The sequence below is a fragment of the Pinus tabuliformis genome, chromosome X, assembly GCF_031772625.1.
Source record: "Pinus tabuliformis cultivar Carrire ecotype Pingquan chromosome X, CPIR1, whole genome shotgun sequence".
Classification (NCBI taxonomy): domain Eukaryota; kingdom Viridiplantae; phylum Streptophyta; class Pinopsida; order Pinales; family Pinaceae; genus Pinus; species Pinus tabuliformis.
Window position 1 is genome coordinate 368,910,610 of NC_142308.1, and position 9,914 is coordinate 368,920,523.

The 9,914-nt window shown below is 36.2% G+C and overlaps 1 long non-coding RNA gene across 1 annotated transcript; it reads right to left on the reverse strand.

Annotated features, from left to right (window-relative positions):
• Positions 1-328: 328 nt before the first annotated feature.
• Positions 329-9,714, reverse strand: LOC149140040 (uncharacterized). The gene is made up of 7 exons (XR_016264727.1): positions 6,852-9,714; positions 6,634-6,713; positions 6,382-6,529; positions 6,192-6,274; positions 5,618-5,692; positions 5,182-5,512; positions 329-413 (listed from the first exon to the last, which is right to left on the reverse strand). It is a non-coding gene; the product is annotated as an uncharacterized LOC149140040 (long non-coding RNA).
• Between the last annotated feature and the right edge of the window lie 200 nt (positions 9,715-9,914).

Consider the following 9,914-nt stretch of genomic DNA (forward strand, 5'->3'; position numbering starts at 1 on the left):
TCTCTTTGATTTTCTCTCCTTGTTGCCTTCCATTCCAATTGCACATCCAATAATCAAATCCAAGACCAAACTACAAGATGAGAAAAAAATGTAAAACAAAGCTAAACATGTACAACAAAAAGCATGACTATGCTCAAACTCAACAAACAAAACATGTAGACAATAACAAACAAAAATTGCAAACTCCCCCCTTGCACATTATCTCTACTGCAATGTCCTCTCCTCACCTGAAAGGAAAAAAAGTGCAGTGAATAACATTAAAATCCAAACATGGATAGTAATGGTAAGCATATTAAAAAACCAATAATTATTCATATTACATAATAGCAAACACACCTCCTCTAGAGTTTGTTATATAATGATGAACACTCCATTTTGTATTCCACTTACTCATGCTCACTAGAACAAGTCATCTACAAAAAATATATAATAAGATATTAAAATCAATATACAATTTAAACTGGAGAATTGAATGCAATAACTAATCATAATATGAAACATACTTGTCTTTGAGTTTTGTTATATAAAGGGGGATAATCCATTTTGTATTTCATGTATCCATAATTTTGATGGATTGTAGTAAATATAATTTACTACACACCAACAAATGCGCTTTAATTGTTTCAGTTTGTATTTATGCCATAACACATTGAATTACCATGGTGGTAGCCCTCTCTCCAGAGACGAGAGAGACACGGATTTTGAAACAGAAAATCAAGCAGACTTACTCTAAGAACTTGTGACAAGGGTTAGCTAATATAGCCTTGAAGCTATCCATATATCAAATTGTTTTGAGTAATGCAATATAGACACGTCATAGTAATTTAAATGAATAATCTTCTGCGTATTTGTGTGAAGGCCAACATTTTCGTTGTTTGTTTTAGAGATTCATAGTGAGGAGACGATTTGTTATTGCAAAACCTGCCAAACCAAATTCTATGACTATCACTAATGTTTATGGTTGCGGATGGTTCTTGATACCTTCAAGGTGATCTCAAGGCTTCTTCAATTGCTCAATACATCTACGCGATCTTAGGGATTTTTCAATTCCCTGTCATATGTCAAGGGGAAAGGGTTGCTAGTTTCAAGCTAGAACTTCTGGGAAAAACATATGTTGCTACAAAAATTTCTTATTTAAATAGCGGATTTGTGTACATAAGGTCGAGCTATGGAGATTTATAACTTATCAAATTGCATCAGTAGCTAGTCGTTTCAAACTCACATGTAGAAGTTTTGGAAAGATATGTAAATATCGATCTTATAACGAATTTCTGTATTTTAGATGAAAGTCAAGCATAAGGTCAAGTTGTTCCCTGTTTTGGAGCAATTAAAGAGGGTTTTCTCTTATAGTCTGCAGTCATGAGCACACATCAACATATCTACTGGGCAAAAAGGAGATTTAGTCATATTTGATAGTACCATCTGGATTTTTTATAATCGTAGACACAATGTTCTTTAGGTATTTTTGGCCACTGAAGGGTTAATATTGTCTACTTGGAAATTGGTGAAACATTTGGTCATTGAGTTTGATATAAATCCCAATGGTGATGATCATATGTGGATTGGATGGGCATATATTTAGCTTTATATTTAATATGAGCAGAGGGAAAATAGTTAAAGAAAGAAATTCCTTTGGGTATGAAAGCAATTAGTCTTCGCACTTTTCTGTCTAAGAATTCAACCCATATTTTTTCAGTGTCACACAGGAGTGACACGCTAACAACTATATAAAATAGCTTTGCCAATCATGGTAACTTACGGTTTGTTGTGCCTGATTAAAACAAAAGGGCCATGGCGCAGTGCGTAGGTTGGGTGGTGATTTCAACGATATTTTCAGCCTACAAGAAGATTAGGCTAGCCATGCATGTGAGGAGAATCACTGCAGAAAACATTGGTTTCCTTATGTTTGTGGGAAATATAGCTCTCATACAACTTGCTAACCTTGCTAGTTACCATATCAAACAAAATGAATATCATAAAATAGGACTTTCGCGCATAGTTTTGCTCAATGAGTTCCCATACAAGAAAATTGTTATCTTCTTCACAAGTTTTTCCCGACGCTAATGCCGCTTATACAAACTCTGGGCTGGTGATTGTGTTTAGCTTAAAGAACTCTAGTACAAAGGTGGTCTTCTCATACCTATCGAGACTTCTTTCTTTGCAAGTTCCACGACTATAAAAATCATTCCGTCTTAAATTTGTATGCAAACATTAACCTCCATTCTCTTCAATTCTGCTAACACGCATAAGCGATTGAAACACCCAACGATATATAAAGCTGCACAATTATTTGGCTACAACATTATGTTTGCATCTACACAACACAAAATTAAAGGGGTTGCAGTGATATAGAAAAATGTTTTGGATTTAAATGATTTCACTACAGACAATAAAGACGATCTCAAAGAGTTCTTTGGGAGAAAAGTATCAATTAAGCTTCTTGGCGTACCTCAGATCCATTCCATCAATGAAAGTGCAAAATTAAGTGAAATGTGCTTCTATAAGACTAGATCTCTATTGATGGAGGAGTCATCATTGTCAGACCACCTATGCTTGGGTTTATGTGATTTTGCACCACAAAAGGGTTTGTCCTTTCGTAAACAAAGAACCCAAGCATTGGGATTTTGTACCCAAGGTGTGTGTGTGAAATCAAGACAAGGAATTATTATTTATTCATTGTTGCAAGTGGAGAACCCTTAGAGGAAAAAGGGTGAACTAAGGCTACGATGAAGGGTCTTGATCAAATAAAGAAATTACTTTTCCTTAAGTTAGTTGGGGTTTGTCTAGAAGCTTCAAGTCGGCCTAGGCTTGGAAATACGCCATTTGAGGGCAAAGTCTACCCTCATGAGAAAAAAATAAGAAGGGAAGTTGAGAAACTCATTTGATTATCCAACAAGTGCAGTTCTTCTCAAGTGAGGATTGATCCAAGGAGGCTGCATACCTCAGGAAGCCAAGCTAGATAAAGAGCAAGAAGAAGGGTTTCATGTTTGTCTTTTTGTCTCATTCTCTGCTTTAGGTTCAAGGAGGACATTGGCTGAGTTTGGTGAGGGTTTCAGTGGGAAAGTTTGTGCATCAAAGTAGTTGAAGAGACTTGTGGAAAAGGGTCAAAAGTTTTGGGCTAATAGAAGTGGTACTTCTATGATCTAGCCGTAGAGTCATGTACCTTATTAGAGAGCCAAAACACCTAGAATAAGGTTGTTTTAATATGTTGTGACGATTGGAGGAAATTTGGAGTAACGCCGCATGCCTTAGAGGGCCAATGAAACAAGTACAAGGCTGGAAGAAGGGTACCGCAGGTCCGAGGTACCCTACATTTGGGGCCTCAGAGATCTGTAGCAAGGCTTAGGTTATCAGTCAAAAGACTAACCAAACTGTGGTTGCTTGGGGTCCAAGTGGTAGCGTCCTCAAGAAGATAGATAACTAAGGTTGGAGGGTTGTCCATGAGGTTTCGGACAACAATTTTGATATGCCCTAGTTAGGGTTTCTTCCTATGCAGAGAGCCATCCTATGGTCTATCCAAATCTCAGTGAAAGAATAGTTGAGATCTATGATGAATGAAGAGTGTCGAGACCCTAGAAAGGGACAAAATAACTCTTTTTTGTGGGTAGAAGTTTGAGATGGAAAGACAACGACAAGGTTGATTTAGTAAAGGAAAAGAGAAGGTTTGTTCAAATGTTTGAACAACAGTTGTAATTAGCCCTAAGAACTGTGATATAAAATGCATCTTATCATTGTTGGTGGGTTGTTTGGAATAGCCCTAGACCTAGACAATTTAAGGAGACAAATTCCAAAAGAAACAAAAGTCTTGGAAGCCCTAGATTAGTCATGGTGTTCACTGTGTATGGGTAATTTTGGAATCCCCTTAGAATGCATCTTATCACTGTCAGTGGGTTGTTTGTAATAGCCCTAGATCTGGACAATTTGAGACAAATTGCAGAAGAAACGACAATCTTGGAAGCCTTAAGGGTTGAGCTTCGAAGGATGAAAGGGCAGCGGAGAGGGCTAGATCTAGGAGTACCACTCTGGAGCATCCAAGACGTTGACAAGTAGGTAGTCTAGAACACCTCAAGCACAATGTTCATGAAAGGAATCAATGGGTTGTTAGAAGGCAGAGTAGTGGACACCTAGTTCAGCTTATGAAAGGAGTCATATGGTTGACAAGAGGGCATATCTAGCAGACCCAAGGAGAAATCTTCTTAATGGAGCTAGATGACTGCTAGTGGGCAGATCCGTGAACCAATGTTCAATGACACAAAATGAGTTGTGATCATTCATAGTGGAAACTGAAGATGCAAGTGCACTGATCAGCAGATTGGGCGGCAACAGGATCTGCCATATGTGTTCAAGGTACGTGGACTGAAAGTGCTATAGTGCATGTTGTCAACAAGTAGGTCAAGTGTACATTGTTTAGGGTAGACTGGGTTCATAGTAGTTGACACCAAGACCTAGTTGTGTCCTTACATTAGGGTTGTATGTAACGGTCGTGATCCCTAGTACGTGAGCCCTAACACCGTTGTAAACAAGTAGAGGGTTTAGAAAGTAAAAAATTGTCATGCACACTAGTTGATTCACTGATGTATATTATTTCATTATGCAAAGTAGAAGTGTTGTCACATTTGAGAGTGTTTGTGTCCCTGATTTTAGAGTCAAACCAGATTCTTGAGTGTAGTGGAAAAATCAACAAGATTACGCTTGAATTAAGCATACACATACTTGCCCTCCCTTGGCTAATATTATCTTAGCAATAATCATGAAAAATAAGCACTAAAGATGTGAACCTCGAGTATAGCTTTTCTATTTCTTTCATATCAAAGTTTTTGGAAAAATTCTTGAATCTCACATGCATGAATAAGATCATACTACCTCGAAACCATTACAAAAGGATAAATTGTTGTACAAAAAGCAAATATTCCAGTGTATTAAAGGACAATAGTATTTTGTAGGAGAAAAGTATGGCTCACCCATCCTTTGTGCCAAGTTTGTAGAATTTCTAGTGTATCTTCACCACTTGACCTTTGTAGATTATACAATTGTAGTCGTTCACTACATAAAGAAGATCATTATAGTTGATTATGAGAGCATAGATAACACATAATAAATTGAATAACAAACAAGTGGAGCCACAAATTAGCAAAAGATACTTTTAAGTGAAATGCACTGCATATAGGTATGTTAACTCACCTTCATTTATGAACAATAACCTCCATTTTCTATGTCTGCTTCCTTCATTTCTTTCTCTGTCTGCTTCCTTCATTTCCTTTTCCACACCCAACAAACGAAACCAAGACCAAACTACAAAAAACAAGAAAACAAAGGAAAACGAGTACAACACACCCAACAAATGAAACCAAGACCAAACTACAAAAAATGAGCCCAAAAAAAAACAAAGGAAAATAAGTACAACTCAAAGCATGGCCATGCTCAAACTCAGAAAACAAAACATCCAAACAAGAACAAAGAAAAATTGCAAATATCCCCTTTGCACACCATCTCTCCTGCAATGTGTTGTCCTCTGCTGAAAGGAAAAAAAGTGGGTTGAATAATGTTAAAATATACACACAATTAGTAATGGTAAACATATTTCAAAACCAATAATTATTCATAATAGAAAACACACCTCCCCTAGAGTTTGTTTTATAACGATGGACACTCTTTTGTATTCCACTTGTTCGTGCTCATCAAAACAAGCCATCTATAAAAGATAAAAAATAAAATATTAGAATTGTTATATAAGTTAAACTAAAGAGTCAAACACAATAATTAATCGTCATAAGAAACACACCTTTCCTTAACACTATAATATAAAAGTGGAGAGTCCATTTTGTATTTCATGTATTCATGCTCAAGGGAACAAGCCATTTGCACTAGATATACAATAAAATATTAGATTTCTAATAGAATTTAAACTAGAGAGTTTGAAGGTATGAGCTTGTCATGCAAATTAGTTCGAATCCAGCTATATTTTGTGCTATATCTCAAAAAAATATAAATTTTATAAACCAGATATACTTTTACTACAAGTAATAAAAACAATGTTTTCATAACATATAATTTTTTCGGAAAAACAATCTAAGCATATCTAATCATATTGAACACCCAAAATCCTAGGGTCCACAAGGCAGTAATTGTATGTTAGCACGATGGTTGATTGGTTGAAGGGTTAGTATACTTGTCTACTCGACCTTACCCACCTCCTTTACAAGGCACATTATGTGGAGGTGTGCATGTGATGTGGAGAAAGAACACATACGCTGCACCATCTTAGATACTGCAACTATAGTCACTCATTGCACAAAGTAATATTATATATCAGATCACAAATAAACCACGAGAGAAAACGAATAACAAATATATAGAGTGACAAATTAATCATACACATACATGTTCACCCTTGGCTAATGTTATAGCAGCAACAACCATGAACAATAAGACCTGAAATTGTGAACCTCAATATAGCATTTCCCTTTATTCTGTGTTGAAGTTCTTGGAAAATCTCAAGCTTCACACCCATTAACAAGATCCTATTACCCTGAAGGCATGACAAAAGGATAAAATTATAAATCGATCCACAAAAAACAAATATTTCAGTGGATTAAAGGACAATATTCTTATGTAGGAAAAAATATGGCTTACCAATCGTACAAGCTACGTTGGTAGAATGTCTAGGGTATCCTCACCTTGACCTTCATAGGCTATACAATTGTGGTCGCTCACTACACAAAGCAAATCGATATAGTTGAGTGTGAGACCACATATAAAACAAAATAAATTGAAAAGCAAGCAAATGGATTCACAAATGAGCGAAAGATAATTGTGAGTGTAATGCATTGCATATAGTCAAGGTGATTGACCTTCATTTATGAAATTATAAGCTCCATCTTATCTCTTTGATTTTCTCTCCTTGTTGCTTTTGAAATGATATGCTCCATCTTATCTCTTTGATTTTCTCTCCTTGCTGCCTTCCTTTCCTATTGCATGACCAATGAACAAATCCAAGACCAAACTACAAGAAATGAGGAAAAAAATGTAAAACAAAGCTAAACTTGTACAACAAAAAGCATGACTATGCTCAAACTCAGTAAAAACAAAACATGTAGACAATAACAAACAAAAATTGCAAACTTCCCCTTTGCACATTATCTCTATTGTAGTGTCCTTTCCTCACTTGAAAGGAAAATAAGTGGGATGAATAACATTAAAATCCAAACATAGATAGTACTGGTAAGCATATTAAAAAACCAATAATTATTCATAATAGCAAACACATCTCCTCTCGAGTTTGTTATATAATGATAAACACTCCATTTTGTATTCCACGTACTCATGCTCACTAGAACAAGACATCTACAAAAAATACATAATAAGATATTCATATCAATATACAATTTAAACATGAGAATTGAATGCAATAATTAATCATAATATGAAACATACTTGTCTCTGAGTTTTGTTATATAAAGCAGGATAATCCATCTTGTATTTCATGTATCCATAATTTTGATGGATTGTAGTAAATATAACTTACTACACACCAACAAATGTGCTTTAATTGTTTCATTTTGTATTTATACCATAACACATTGAATTCAACCAATGCCTTTAATTATTTTAGAGAGAGAGGGCTTTTGAAATAGAAAATCAAGCAGACTTACTCTAAGAACTTGTGATAAGCGTTAGCTAAATTAGCCTTTAAGCTATCCATATATCAAATGGTTTGAGTAATTCAATATAGTCATGTCATAGTAATTTGAATGAATAATCTTTTGCGTACTTATGTGAACGCCACCATTTTGGTTTTGTTTTAGAGATTCATAGTGAGGAGATGATTTGTTATTGCAGTGTCTGCCAAACCCAATTCTATGACTATCACTAATACTTATGGTTTGCGGATGGTTCTTGATAGCTTCTAGGTGATCTCAGGGCTTCTTCAATTGCTCGATACTTCTAGGTGATCTCAGGGATTTTTAATTGCTTGTCATATGTCAAGGGGAAAGGGTTACTAGTTTTAAGCTAGAACTTTTGGGAGAAACATTTGTTGCTTCAAAGACTTCTTATTTAGATAGCAGATTTGTGTACATAAGGTCGAGCTATGGAGATTTATGACTTATTAAATTGCATCAGTGGCTTGTCGTTTCAAGCTCAAATGTAGAACTTTTGGAAAGATATGTAACTATCGATCTTATAACGAATTTATGTATTTTAGATGAAAGTCAAGCATAAGGTCAACTTGTTCCCTGTTTTGGAGCAGTTAAAGAGGGTTTTCTCTTACAATCTGCAGTCATGAGCACGCATCAACAAAGCTACTGCGCAAAAAGGAGATTTGGTCATATTTGATAGTATCCACTAAATTTTCTATAATTGTAGTCACAATGTTCTTTAGGTTATTTTGGCCACTAAAGGGTTAATATTGTCTATCTGGAAATTGGAGAAACATTTGATCACTGAGTTTGATATAAATCCCATTGGTGATTATCCTATGTGGATTGGATGGGCATATATTTAGCTTTATATTTAATATGAGCAAAGGCAAAATTATTTGATAAGAAAGAAATTCATTTGGGTATGAAAGCAATCAGTCTTCGCACTTTTTGGTCTGAGAATTCAACGCATATTTTTTGCAGTGTCACATAGGAGTGACAGACGTATGCAACAACTTTGCCAATCATGGTACCTTACGGTTTGTTGTGTCTGATGAAAACAAAATAGCCATGGAGCAGTGTGTAACCTCAGGAAGCCGATCTAGATAAAGAGCAAGAAGGGTTTCGTGTTAAAAAGGCCATGGAGCAATGTGTAACCTCAGGAAGCCAATCTAGATAAAGAGCAAGAAGAAGGGTTTCATGTTTGTCTTTTGGTCTCATGCTCTGCTTTAGCCTCAAGGAGGATGTTGGTTGAGTTTGGTGAGGGTTTCAGTGGGCAAGTCTGTGTGTCCAAGTAGTGGAAAAGACTTGTGGAAAAGGGTGGAAAGTTCTAGGCTAATATCAGTGGTACTTCTATGATCTAGCCGCCGATTTTTGTACCTTATTAGAGGGCCAAAACACCTAGAATAAGATTTTTTTGGTATGTTGTGAGGATTGGAAGAAAGTTGGAGTAACGTCGCATGCCTTAGAGGACCAATGCAACAAGTACAGGGCTGGAAGAAGGGTATCGCAGGTCTGAGGTAACCCTAGATTTGGGGCCGCAAAGATCTGTAGCAAGGCTTAGGATATCAGTCAAGAAAATGACCAAACTGTGGTTGCTTGGAGGCTAAGTGGCAGCATCCTCAATAAGATAGATTGCTAAGGTTGGAGGGTTATCCATGAGGTTTTGGACAACAATTTTGATATGCCCTAGTTAGGGCTTCTTCCTATGCAGAGAGCTATCCTATGGTCTATCCAAATCTCAGTGAAAGAATAGCCCAGATTTGTGATGAATGAAGAGGGTCGAGACCCTAGAAAGGAAGGCAGATGACTCTTTGTTGTGGGTAGAAGTTTGAGATGGAAAGAGAACGACAAGGGTGATGTAGTAAAGGAAAAGAGAAGGTTTGTTCAAAGGTTTGAACAACAATTGTAATTAGCCCTAAGAACAGGGATATAGAATGCATCTTATCATTGTTGGTGGGTTGTTTGGAATAGCCCTAGATTTGGACAATTTAAGGAGACAAATTACAGAAGAAACAAAAGTCTTGGAAGCCCAAGATTAGTCATGGTGTTCACTATGTACGCGTAATTTTGGAATCCCTTTAGAATGCATCTTATCATTGTTGGTGGGTTGTTTGGAATTACCCTAGATCTGGACAATTTAAGGAGACAAATTGCAGAAGAAACTACAGCCTTGGAAGTCCTAGATTAGTCATGGTGTTGAGTGCGTATGGGTAATTTTGGAAGCCCATGTTGAGAATTCAATAGGGCGATGAGTATGTTAATTCTCTTTTAACT